A 13,346-nucleotide genomic window follows, 5' to 3' on the forward strand; every position below is an offset into this window, starting at 1 on the left:
TGTGCAGTCCAGTTGTTTGTTGGTGCCTAGTTCCCAGCAGGGCCTTGTGCTCCTCACAACAGAGCCCAGTGTCAGACATCTTGTCAGTCCATTTCTACTCCCTGTGAGGTGAGCATGGTTCAGTGTGAGCTTGCTGGGCCATGTGGGTGGGTGGGAAATGTCTGTGACTGCAACTCCCATTATGCTTTTGGCTACATCCCCCTTCCCAGCCTGCTCATACTTCCTTCTTTTAGACTCTGCTTCCCTGTGAGGGAGTGTGACAGCAATGGTAAGATGGCTGACTGTGCAGTCCTGTTGTTTGTTGGTGTCCAGTTCCCAGTAGGGCCTTGTGCTCCCCACAACAGAGCCCAGTGTCAGACATCTTATCTGTCCATTTCCACTCCCTGTGAGGTGAGCATGGTTCAGTGTGAGCTTGCTGGGCCATGTGGGTGGGTGGGGAGTGTCTGTGACTGCAACTCCCATCATGCTTTTGGCTACACCCCTCTTCCCAGCATGCCCATACTTCCTTCTTTTTGACTTACCTGTGAGGGAGTGTGACAGCAATAGCAAGATGGCTGACTGTGCAGTCCTGTTGTTTGTTGGTGCCCAGTTCCCAGCAGGACCTTGTGCTTCCCACAACGGAGCCCAGTGTCAGACATCTTGTCAGTCCATTTCCAATGTGAGCTTGCTGGGCCATGCGGGGGGGTGGGGAATGTCTGTGACTGCAACTCCCATCATGCTTTTGGCTTCACCCCCTTCCCAGCGTGCCCATACTTCCTTCCTTTTGACTCTGCTTCCCTGTGAGGGAGTGTGACAGCAATGGCAAGATGGCTGACTGTGCAGTCCTATTGTTTGTTGGTGCCCATTTCCCAGCAGGGCTTTGTGCTCCCCACAACAGAGCCCAGTGTCAGACATCTTGTCAGTCCATTTCCACTCCCTGTGAGGTGAGCATGGTTCAGTGTGAGCTTGCTGAGCCATGTGGGTAGGTGGGGATTGTCTGTGACTGCAACTCCCATCCCCCCTGCCCAGCATGCCCATACTTCCTTCCTTTTGACTCTGCTTCCCTGTGCGGGAGTGTGACAGCAATGGCAAGATGGCTGACTGTGAAGTCCTGGTGTTTGTTTCCCTACAAGTCCAAAGAGAACCCCTGTGCTTCACACAGCAGAACCCAGTGCGGTGTATCTTTCGGTGATATTTCACTACAGTGTGAGTCAATGCATCATATCCGGTGTGTTGTGTGGAATTTGTATTGAGGGGTGTGTGTGTCTACACATGCTGGTAAGTATGGTCAGAGCTGTCAGTTCTCCTCCCCACCCGGCCAGATATCCCACCATGAAACGTGCTTCCATTGGAGGGCGTGCAAGTTGGCTTTCAGGATGTCAGGCAGTGGTGTCCTGCTTCTGCATTGGGTGTTTCCTGGCGGAATCGGGTCTGTTGGCATGTATGGTTGTAGTACCACTGCCTCTTCCTTCTGCCCACAATGGTCTATTATATTGCCACAGCCTCTCTTGCCTGTCCTGTATTGTTGGTTTGTTGCCCCTGCCCCCCTTTCCACTGCCCTCCATAGTCTGTTGTGCTGCCACTGCCCTTCCTGCCTGCCCAGTGTAGTCAGATTGTTGCCTCTGCACCCTCCTACCTACCTTCAATTTTTTGAGTCCGTGCCCCTGGCCTCTGCCTCTCAACAGTATCCTAATGAACAATTAGATTGCTAACATTCTATATTTATTATAAAAGTGTGGTGCCCCTGATGTCATCTTGATGTAATCAAAACTGTAATACCTAGAGCATTTTCTTTAGAAATTACATAGATGAGAGGGTCTTATTTGCATTGAAATTATGGTAAGTGCTCTAAAAAACTAAAATGAGGATATATTTTCAGAGTTTTCAAATAGCGACAATGCACTTTTAAATTATTTTTTATCTTTACGTTTTTTTATCCAGTTGTCCACTTGATTAAGTGTTCCACTTAGGGGAGAGGATATGGTGTTACTTCCAGAGCTACAGACTCAGCACCTGGGGAACCAGGTTGGAGTATCTGCTTCAGCTCGACATTCTGTGATTCTGGTCAAATCACTTAATCTCCCCATGTCTACAACCAAAATGAATTTTTACTTGTGTGGTGTAACCAATGCTCATGTAAAGCTCTCCACTACCTGACCATTCTGCACTATTTAAACTGGATAAACACAAAAACTAAAAAGTGTTTGGCACACTTCTGTCATTGGGCTGCATGTGGGCTACATCTGGGTGATATTTGTGCTACATTGGGGCTCTTTAGTCTCTGGTGGCCATCTTGGGAGATTTATTTGTTATGAAGTTTCCTAATTTCCTCATTTACTGCAGTCTCCTCAGTAGGAAATGCTTTCAGTGTTTTACTTTGATTCCATCAAGAAGGCATTCAGATTGTCACACATTAGCCATAAATTCTAAATGTTAGAACTCTAGTTGCTGATTAGATCACTGTAGTATAGCTACTGCTCACCAGGGAAGTCTGCTGCTGGTATTGAATGTGCATGTTTCTGTCTGCATGTAAGAAGTTTTCAATGAAAAAGAAGAGAATTTGAGAAGTCACTCAAAATGTACCCTAATTTTTCTTTCTTCGGCACAAATCATAATTTATATGTCAAAATGAACCCCCTCATTGTGTTTCTTTTTAAATTAAATGTTTTAAGTGTTACCAGTTTATTCCAATCAAGATGACTTCAGGTGTGCCATACTTTTGCCATAAGAAAAACTGTTAGCGCTCTAGTTTTTCTTTAGAACACTCTGGGACATTCTGTCATTGGGCTATACGTGGGCTACATCCGGATGATATTTGTGCTACATTTGGGCTCTTTTGTCTCTGGTGGCCATCTTAGGAGACTTATTTGTCATGAAGTTTCCTAATTTTCTCATTTACTGCAGTCTCCTCAGGAGGAAATACTTTCATTTTTTTACTTTCATTCCATCAAGAAGGCATTCAGATGTGTCACACATTTGCCATAAATTCAGAATGTTAGCACTCTAGTTGCTCATTAGATCACTGTAGTAAAGCTTCTGCTCACCAGGGAAGTTTGCTGCTGGTATTGAAAGTGCATGTTTCAGTCTGCATGTCAAAACTTTTTCATGAAATAGAAGAGGATTTCACCTTTAACGGCCTGGAGTTCTTTGGAACAATCCCAATGCGCACCATTCTCCCTTGCTGTGGCCACACAACTATCCCAGCCCCCTAGACGTTTCTCATCGCCCATTTTCTCACACTCAGCAGCAGGTGCTACTTCTTTGTTTAAAGCTCACTCCTCTCACTCCGATAACTTCATGCTCACCCCTGTCTGGTATAACAAACACTTAAAGATTGAAAACAGAGCTCTCTTTTGGAAAGAATGGATTGATAAAGGCATTATCGTATTGGATCACTTGATGATAAATGGGTCTCTTATGGATTTTACGGAGATCCAAGATAAATATGATATATCTCCTTTACATGCTCCCCAGTATCGTCACCTTAGATCATCTATCATTCACTTTCAATCTCAAAACTCTTCCTTAGCTTCTTACAATCAGACATCCACCCTACCACAAGATTTTTCAACTCAGCTCAAAGCCTCTCATATATATAAGATATTATCTCATCCCTCTGTGCCTAAAACCAAATCCTGTATTGAACTCCTTTGGGAAAAAGATCTGCCGCAAACATTTTCACTTCAAACCTGGGGCTCCATTTGGACAAAAATTCATACCTCTTCACGATCTGCGAGCACTACGCAGACCCTTTACTATTTTTATAATAGGCTCTTCCTTACCCCCACAGATCTCCAAAAGTTCCGATTAATGGATGATTTGCAATGCTGGTCTTGCTCCCATGGTAATAGTGACTTACTCCATATGTTTTTTCTCTGCCCTTTGGTCAAGAATGTTTAGTTACTTATTTGGAAGAAGTTGAATGAAATTTTATCTACTAGTGTTCCCTTTGATATTGTACACGTTTTTCTGGGCAGTTCCTCTTCCATATGGAATGCACAGGGAAGTGTGGGTAAATTTATCGATTTGTTTATAGCTATTACTTTTCAGATTATCACCTCCAATTGGAAAGACACTACCAAAATCTTGTATCAAGCTTGGTGGAACCTGTTTTTTCATCATCACAGATTAGATCGTGCATATGCCACCTCCACATCCCTACTGATCAAACAGAGCTTGCTTTGGTTACCACTTACCACATTTTTTTCAAGGTTACCCGTGTGTTTTATCTTGTATGTATTTTGCCATAACCCTTTTTGCTAATACTTTCTTTTTCTTTCTTATCGTTATCTCTACATTTTTATCTTGCTGCCACTTATCATCCCCCTTTCCTCTCCTTTCTCCCTCTCCTTTGTTTTCTTCCTTCTTTCTTTCCCTCTCCCTTTCTTCTCAAATACTAAATCGCGCTTGTCTAAGTATAGGTTCAGAAGGTTCAAATTCGTTTTAATTGCATATTTCTTATTATAGTCCCAATTTTGTTATTCCTTTTTCTAGTAATGTTACTTTTTGACCCCTGTTTGTACAATGTATACTGATGTTCTACTTCGTATTTCATCTCAATAAAGCATTCTAAACTTTAAAAAAAAAATAGAATGTGCCTTAATTTTTCTTTCTGCAGCACTAACAATAATTTCTATGGCAAAACGAACCCCCTCATTTTGTTCCTTAGCAAATTAAATGTTTTAAGTGTTACCACTTTATTCCAATCAAGATGGCTTCAGGTTTGCCATACTTTTGTCATAAGTAAGACTGTTAGCGCTCTCGTTGTTCTTTAGAACACTCTGGGACATGCTGTCATTGGGCAATACGTGGGCTACATCTGGGTGATATTTGTGCTACATTTGGGCTCTTTTGTCTCTGGTGGCCCTCTTGGGAGACCTATTTGTTATGAAGTTTTCCTAATTTCCTCATTTTTTACAGTCTCCTCAGTAGGAAATACTTTCAGTTTTTTACTTTGATTCCATCAAGAAGGCATTCAGATGTGTCACACATTTTCCATATACTCAGAATGTTAGCACTCTAGTTGCTCATTAGATCACTGTAGTAAAGCTACTGCTCACCAGGGAAGTCTGCTGCTGGTATTCAAAGTGCATGTTTCAGTCTGCATGTCAGAATGATTTAATGAAATAGAAGAGGATTTGAGAAGTCACTCTAAATGTGCCCTAATTTTTCTTTCTGCAGCACTAATCATAATTTATAGGGCAAAACGAACCCCCTCATTTTCTTCCTTTTTAAATTGAATGTTTTAAGAGTTACCACTTTATTCCAGTCATGATGCCTAGACGTATCCAATATTTTTGTCACACGTAAGACTGATAGCGCTCTAGTTGTTCTTTAGAACACTCTGGGAAGCTGCAGTAGAATTCAAAGAAATCAACTGACAGTCTCGGCCCTTGTTGGAAGTACATGTTTCACTGAGAATGTCAGACTTCATTCTCACATGACTGAGAAAGATAATGTGAATTTACAGAAAATATGCTCTCATTTTAGCTTCTTGATCACCTTCCAAACCTCTATGGGAAAAGTATGAGAAAATAGTTTTCTCTCAAACATGATTCATGATATTCCAGCTTAAGGCTTTTTCACAGGGCAAAATCACCTTAGAACACACTACAATTCCTAAAATTAGTATGGTACCATCAACAAATGAGTTATAATGTAACTATAGTATTATCACCCTTTATTCATTCTCCTTTTGGTGACCCTCAAAACCTTCCACTCACTGAAATGCTTTTTAATGAGGTGCTATCATGTATATTGGTCTCAAGATGGCTGCCATCACTTCTTGGATGAAGTGCTGACAGCCTATCAGATTTCATGATGAGATGTGTGGTTAGGCTCCGCCCAGATATATAAAGTTCTTTTTCCTTTAATATTTAAAAAACTACTGAATGGATTTACACAATTTAACAAAAAGGTCGCTTTCTGAACCAAGAGCTACCTTTCTACCAAATGTGGTGTAATTCCGTTCAGCAGTTCGGGCTGTAGCTTTGTCTAAAGTTTCCTAAGGAAATTTACATGGGGAAAACACGTTTTGGGACCCCCCTTTTTTCTCGGCCACCGCTTGACAAATCACCCCAAACCTTTCAAGGCAGGAGCAGAACGGAGCACCCCCCTAGTTTTGAAAATTTCACGAAGATTCGTCAAACGACGCCAAAGTTATTGGGAAAACAAAAAACGCTTTTCCTATGTAAACTAGGTTCTAACTATAACCACCTACTGGCGACCGCCAATAGGTAATATATATATATATATATATATATATATATATATATATATATATACATACATATATATATATGAGAGAGAGAGAGAGAACTTTAGGAACACTACCTTAGTTTCTAACCCTGAGTTGTGCCAAATATCCATGGGATCACTTGCATTACTTTCTGAGAGAAGAAAACTCTAACATTTAAGGTGTTACCCACTGAGCTTCTGAAAGTGCTTAAAGGCACAGTTGTATTTTAGATGTGAAAAAATATATTAAAACTGTGGGTGTAGAGACAGAGTTGGAAGAACCACTTGTTCTTCTATTGAATGGTGTGTACATGCTTCACTTGTGTACTATAAAGATGTAGATGTTCTCTAGCATGGAAGTTGCTTGGTGGAAGAAATGTTGCCTTTCAGTTAATAGTTTGAAAAAATGGAGAGAACTAGATCTAAAGAAATATATGAGCATTACGGTATCCATCTGCTACATTAAAAAGAGATTATGGGGATGCCATTAAACTGTATCAGATGAAACAAAGATAAAAGAACTACAACCAGCGTCTGGAGAAAAGGTTCCTCAAGTTGCTTCTTGTCAGTCCTCTGAAAATAAAGTATAAACTGTTAGTAACACCTTCTGAAAAAAACAACAGTACTTTTAGCAAACATTTCAAAACTACCCCACAAAATCCTCCCAGTAGTAGTCACAGAGTTTCTGAACACTGGATGTCAACCTGCACTCCTTCGGGGTTAATTCATACTTACTGACAAAGACCTTCCTCATGGTGGGATACCTCAACCTTTTCTTTTTCTCTAGAGCCAGTATGTGACTTCAAAGGCACCTCTGCAATCCTCCGAAAAGATCCTCTGTACCACTACAGCTACTTCTTATGCCAGAAATAACCTGTCTATATCAAACCCTCCCTTAAAGTAAGGCACCCATTCTCTGAATCCATGAACACTTTTTTCTGCACCTGACACATTAGTGGTGCTCACACCTTTTTGTTAGACTCTTACATCTATTTGGCCTTCAAGTGCACCTCCTGAACTCCTTCAGTGCCCATGACGAGATGGTCTCGTCATGGAGCGTGGTTGCGCTGTGCCCATGACGAGACTATCTCGTCATGAACCCCGCCTGCTAATGCAACGCCCGGCACAGGGCGGGGAAAGGGCGGGGCACTGAAGGGGTTAACACTCCAGCCAGCAAGACCCTTTTCTCCACCAAGGTTCTCTTTACGCCACATTGTCTCTCCACTGCATCCGGCTGGCTGACCTGTGGCCTATGGTCCCCCTCAGCCTGTCTGACCTTGAGGTCTTCAGGGGACTGCACCATATCCAATAGATATGTTTGTCTCTGGGGGATCCCCTCTCTCATCTGAAGACTTTACCCCCTCATTTCTCTACTCCTCTCCTTACTTCTAAACCTGTTGCCCTTTGGGACCCTGATTCTGAGGTCAACTACAATCAAGGTTCTCTCTTTTCAAGAGTACTGAAGTAGTTCTCTTCAAACTCTTCTTGTGGTCCAGATTGTGTTCTGCGCAAATGTTCTGCCAGGCTGTAAGTGTGAACTAGTACTCAAAATTAGACGTATATGTGAGTAAATGAGTGTTGAAATGGTTTTATTGTTGTGTGAGTGTTGCAGTCACTGTCTGGCTAAATGAGTGATAGGTACATAAGTGCCATTCTCTCATCCCTACAAAACTTATATATCCACGAACACATCCATACAGCCACTCACACATCCACACACACTGAAACAGTCACACAGCCACTCAGGTGACATATGTTAGAAATTGTATGACTAATTACTAGTACATATAGAATAGTAATTTAACTTCTGCTGTACCTTAGTATATATGTTTGAGTCTCAGAAACGTTTACAAAATAATTATACTCACTAGATGATGTCATAAGTGATGTCATTTGAGATGTCATGAGTGATGTAATATGTCTGGTCATAAGCAGTGCATTGTGGGGGTGTAAGTTAGAGTTAGCTAAAGTAAATATAACTGCCGAATTTTACTGGTTTACATGAGTGAATTATGAGTTATGAGCCTAACTATAACGCCCCTGTAATATATATATATAGAGTAACACACACTTGGAAATGTTATGTAAATCCTTAATCTACTACACCTGACAAGTAATAAAGTTAGCTTCTGGACTAATGTGAAGGCGTTTTAGTATTATGTAGGATAATTAACATGTGAGGCTGGATTTGCTTGGCAATGTCAAAATAATTATTTTAAAATTCTGGTTGGTGCAGTTTTCAGTTTTTGTCTAGAGATAAAATAATATAATGTGTCCTTGCTTACTGAAATCTCTTCATTTTAATGGAGAAGCATATGTCATGATCACATTGTTTTATAATTAGGTTATGGAGAATGGCTATTTCGAGGGATATTACATCAATTTAAAGCAATTTATGGTCAATATGACCGCAGTTTAATTAATTTGTATGACTGGCATTACATTTAGAACATGCATTTTTTATTATAAAGACAGAGTGAAGCTAATGATTTGGATTTAACAAAGCAAATCGTTTTCATGTTCTGTTGAGCTATTGATATTAATTTTAATGTCGCTAAGTAAATCCTTAGATTTTCAGGAGACTGAAATTAATATGATGTGAATTAAATATTTGAGTGACTTTGGTACATATCTGTGTAAGTAAGGAGAAGCCTATAACATAAGAAGATATACTAGTGCGTATTTACATGTTCATTAGAATATTGGACACCCATCTTGTTAGTTGTCTTTTTATATAAGAGTGCGTAGAACATGTAATTCCAAATTCCAAATAGTACTTCAAATAATAAATAGTACTGCTCTGTACAATAACAGGCTGCTGAAGAAATATTATGTGTATGTCTGTTTTCATTACATCAAATGAAAGACGGATCAAATGTGTGTTCCAACGCTTCACGTGTAAACATTTTGTATGGTTTATGACACTAGTGTCAATGTACTTGTTTCTTTTATTAAGTAGAACTCGACTTTAATGCAGCCTCTAGGGATAATGTTCTTCAACGGTTGCATTTCAGACTGGTCGGGTTGCATAATTATGACAAAAGGAAAGTGTGCTATGTAATGCCCATGCATGGGCCTCAAGCAGTAGTGAAGTCAAGGCAAAATGGTTTTCTCAAATGAAGTAAACCTAGAAAGAATCATTCGGTATTTTGCTCAAGTGAGACGAGTGTAACCGCTCTGCATTCTGACTATGACTTGCTGCAACCATAAAACACCCCAATGCCTCTTTATTGCCACTACGTGTATAAATATTTACAGTGACTTCAACCCTCAACTTCAGCACGGTCGCTAGGTCTGAAGACATGAAACAGCAGCAAAAGTGATGGAATGTCTTAACTTTTGCATGACCTTTGGGGTGAGAATGCCTGCATATTCCCACCCAGTGCAGACTTACCCAAAGCAGATCGCTTCGATCAAGGCTAACAGGAACAAAGGGCCATATTATCAAGGATCGGCAATGACATTATCGCCGCTTTAGCGACAGGAAACTGCCGCTAAAGCGGCGATAATGGGCTTGATAATATGCCCTTGTGAATTCCCATAGAAGCCCAGGTTCTGTCTGGTGTGAACCTGGGCTTCTATGGAAATTCACAAGGGTATGTTATCAAGCCCATTATCGCCGCTGTAGCGGCAGTTTCCTGCTGCTAAAGCGGCGTTAATGTTATCACCGATCCTTGCTAATATGGCCCAAAGTACCAACTGCAGGTTGGCCAGGGCCCAATTTAGAGTTTGGCAGAAAGGTACTCAGTTTCAATGGCAATAGAGTACATTCTGTGCCTGACTCTAGCACGATTTATGGCTGGACGGACCAACAGTATGTCAACAAGGGCGTGTACTCCGGCTCCATTGCCAACATACTCCTCCAAGAGCTCAATGGAGTATGGGCTGTCGGACGCAAGCCATCCGACCATCTTTGAAATTTAGAGTGAGCAGTTAGATGGCTTTTCTTTACTGTCCGTCATTGCCAGGTTTGGAGGGACAATACATTTTCTTTTTAAATGACCGGTGTAATATGGGAGAAAACTCCCATTTTGTGGGCTTCAACAGTTTTGAATTTGTAAAAAACAAAGCCCACTTTTGGAATTTTTTATGAAAAATGTAAAACTTTAGAAAAAGTTTGACGGTAGGCTGTCATGTTCGGCAGAGACATCCATTACAGATTTTCCTATATTGACATGAACCTCGATTCCTGTCAATGTAGAGAGATGTCCGTGGAGCCAACAGACACCTTTAAATGTGGTGGACAGGATGTCCGTCTTGGCGATGGAGTAAAGTACTCCATCACTCTGACAGACATTAAACCGCCCACTAAACTCTAGATGAGATCCTAGGTGCCCTCAATTAACCCTTAGCCATATGTGTGACAGTCTTCATCAGCTTACTGAACACCTCCTCAGGTACAAGAGAGAATCACTTTTCCGAAAGCACATTTACTGGAATTCCCACTGTGAGCCCCTTTAACAAGCAGGTGATTAGACTCTCAGCAGCTGGAGCCCCATACTCTAGCCCTTCACCTTCACCCTCCATCATTACCTATGGCTGCCATACGAGATTCAGAACTGGGTTGGAATGTGAAGGATGGCACCAGCTACCCATCCTTATTCACTGCATTTCACAAAAGCATATGCGATAGCAATGGGAAGTCGATAAAGCCACATAAGTGAAATGTGTATGTATGCCTGCACAGTAAATAAATGGGAAACAAATGCAGGTATTTACTAATTAGGGGATAGGATGGGGTTAGGGGAGGGATTAAGGGTGGGCCTTAGAGACAGGCATGTTTAGACATTTGTACCACGTATATTCTTTCTTTTTTCTCTTACCAAAGTGGGTACAAAAGGATGCATTCAATATTCTGTTTTAAATTTCATATATGTGCCGATTGTTAAGGCAAATAAAAGATATTTGAATTTTCATATTATGTCCAAGAAAGGATGATAGGAGCAATTTAAGAAAGATTGCAGAATAATGCAATACCATGATCCTCTACTAGTTCACAGAGTGGCAAACGTCTGCAGACTTCATCTGTTCAACACCTGTAGAATGAATCTTTTGTGCAGCAATGCGTGATGGTGACTCATTTCAAAAACCCATTGCAATCCTCTTAAATCTATAACTCACTCCCCTAAAATATAATAGAACAGCAATATGTATTCATATGATGGCGGTAAGAAGGTCCCTTGAAAGTACCGAAATGTGTACAGTGAGAATATAATACAGAGCAGGAAAATGAAAGTAGAGCTCTGTGGTCAGTGGAACTTTATGGGACCTGAGGTAATTTGTCAAAAACCTCTAAGCCTTGAGCAACAAACCTTTAAACATTGTTGGTATCAATGAAGGATCGAATATATTTTCACAAACAAATGGTGCCTCACCACACACCCGGTTCAGTGTGGTGGTTTCCTTTGTTTATTTTCTTTAGGAGCTTTTGCAAAGTTCATTTTAACAACAAAACAATTCTGCTTTCTCTGGTAGTTAAAATGACAGGTCTCACTCTTTCAGGTGAACCTTACTGTGATAACACAAAACATGTGTTGTGGTCCTGGCCGCCTGAACTTTCAATAAGCCCTAAAAGCGGTCATTTTCGAAAGACTGCCTTAGCCCTGGCAGACTTGGGACGGCATTTGCGCTCCCTTTTCATTTCGGAGCAAACTGCCAACACATGGGCTAGGCGGGTAAAGTTGCACAACGTAAAGCACGCAGAAGTTGTACTTTATCTTTGATCACTATACTTTTCGTTTTTTAATGTAACAATAAAGCAATAATGTGGCTTGACTCTGTAAATGTTGAATACAAATCTAAACTTTTGACCAAAGCAAACGTAATTTATTCTAGTTTCAACTCCAAAGGCAAAGAACCGTAAAGTTTTCGGGACAGGACTGGCAAGATGTCCAAAAGCAGAGAACATGGGACATTGCGGCGGTTAGGGACTCAACACGTTTTACTAGACGACGAGAACCTTGGTTGCCTGCAGACAGTGTGGCAGTGCAGATACCAGTACCGAGCAGAGTGATACGATGAAGGACCAAGTGCAGCGTAGGCTACAGCAGACATGTGGCAGAAGTTCACGTGGAGGATCATAAACAGGGTAGTGGACCAGAGCCATCGCACAGCGCTGCCATCTACCTCTTGCCTTGGTGCTCTTGGGCATGTCAATTTATCTGCAATTCTTTATGGAGTCACCCCTCATTCAGAAGTACACACCCATATGATTAACATGTCACCTGATGAATTTAAGAAGGAAGAGTCGAGAAACTATGCAAGTACATCATGAGGCCCTCTCCTACTGAAGTCAGTGTTCACGTCACTCACATTTGAAAGGTGTCAACCCTATCTTAAATCAATAACCAATTTACAGCTTTACGCTATGAAATATTTATGCAGTCCATTGCGTTTAAAGGAATTGGTGATGATAGTCCATCATTGTATGACGGAGGCATGTATAGTTGAACTACGCGTGCCTCTACGATGCAGCCCGACCCACGAATGAGTCTCAACAACACATTCCTTTACCATGTATACCTTTACAATGCATACCTTTACCACGCATGCATTTACCACCCAATTTCGTGTTAAAGGCATGTTTGGTAAAAGGATGTGTGATAAAGTTCATGGCCCTTTCCCTCCTCTCTGCATCCTAAAATCCTGGCCCCTGCCTTATAACCCCAACCCGAGCCGTAAAAACGACCCCACCCCTTAAACCTTACAGTATCCTGACTTCCTCTGCCCTAAAATCTGCCCCCTTGCCCTGGAAACTGCCCTTTCCCCCTACCATGAGCCCTAAAACTCTGATCCCTACTTAAAACCTACCCTGACCCCCCTTACCCTGAACCCTAAAAACTCCTCCCCCCTTCCCTGAAAACTGCCCCTCCGGCCCCCCTGCCATGAGCCCTAAAACTCTTTCCCCCCTACCTTAAAACCTACAGTGACCTCAGCCCCTCGCCCAACTTAACCCCAGATCCTGCCTCAGCCCAACTTTCCTTGTCACGTCCTCATTCTTTGCGCAGGTCCTCCTTTTCCGTTCCTCCCACTGCCATCCAGCAGCTGGAACGCCGATTGCCTTAACCACGCATATGCGTGGTTCAGCTATATGTGTGGTTAAGGCAAGCAGAGTTCAACATGCTTGAAGC

The sequence above is a fragment of the Triturus cristatus genome, chromosome 2_2 (genome assembly GCF_964204655.1).
Source record: "Triturus cristatus chromosome 2_2, aTriCri1.1, whole genome shotgun sequence".
NCBI lineage: Eukaryota > Metazoa > Chordata > Amphibia > Caudata > Salamandridae > Triturus > Triturus cristatus.